At 51.2% G+C, this 791-nt stretch overlaps 1 protein-coding gene across 2 annotated transcripts in view; it reads right to left on the reverse strand.

Moving 5' to 3' along the window:
• Positions 1 to 791, reverse strand: part of LOC113205181 (adenylate cyclase type 6) — a 114,332-nt gene that overhangs the window by 6,645 nt on the left and 106,896 nt on the right. The window lies entirely within an intron of this gene.

The following is a 791-nucleotide window of genomic DNA, read 5'->3' on the forward strand; positions in this document are numbered from 1 at the left end:
TTGTCGTAGCCTCGGCTTTGAACCCGAGCGGTCCCACCCCAGCGTACCACGCCGACCCTTCCCGCCCGTCAAGTGTACCTCTGAGGAGCAGGCCAGAAGCCACGGGATACCTTCGAAAACGGGTATACTGTGAACCGTGGAGTAACCATCTCGTGCCCTAAAGTGAGCGTCGAATTTCCTTATCGCTCTTTATTTATATTTAAGCCTCTTTATAATAACCAGCAATAAATAATCGTACAAGATTGGTAAGAGTCACATCGAACCCCCCAACCTGCCTAAAGGGATCGTCCAGAAAAAGTAGGGCCGTTTTTCTCAAACTGTTGGAAAAAATTAGGGAAGCTGAGCGCCTGCGAGACTCGGGGTAGGCCAACCCGCAGCTCACGCGTGCACTGCAGGCAAGTTGTTGTCTACCTTGCAGGCGCTATGAGAGCTTGCATGGCAACACTTATCTGGTTCGTATCGGAGAATGAGAGTCGTTCATTCTGGAGGTCCCTACTACAGGGTGTCCGCTCTGCTCTATAGTTCTGGAAGGGTGGATAAGTTCGCCCTAAGACAGGGCCAGTCGAGAAGCTAAACTCGGTGGAGGTGCGCAGCCAGCACGCGCTTCTCGACATGGCTCCGTCTGCGGGCGGGCTAGTCTACCTTTTCAAAACTACGGGGCAGAGCGGCCACCCTTAAGGGGAAAGACTGTCTTGTCTGATGGGCTTGCCTTCTACTTATTTGATGCAAAAATCGATGATCATACTAACTCGAACCGTCAGAAACGTCAAAAAACAAAACCAAAATGAGAG

This window comes from Frankliniella occidentalis, unplaced genomic scaffold (genome assembly GCF_000697945.3).
Source record: "Frankliniella occidentalis isolate FOCC.00 unplaced genomic scaffold, Focc_3.1 Scaffold148, whole genome shotgun sequence".
NCBI lineage: Eukaryota > Metazoa > Arthropoda > Insecta > Thysanoptera > Thripidae > Frankliniella > Frankliniella occidentalis.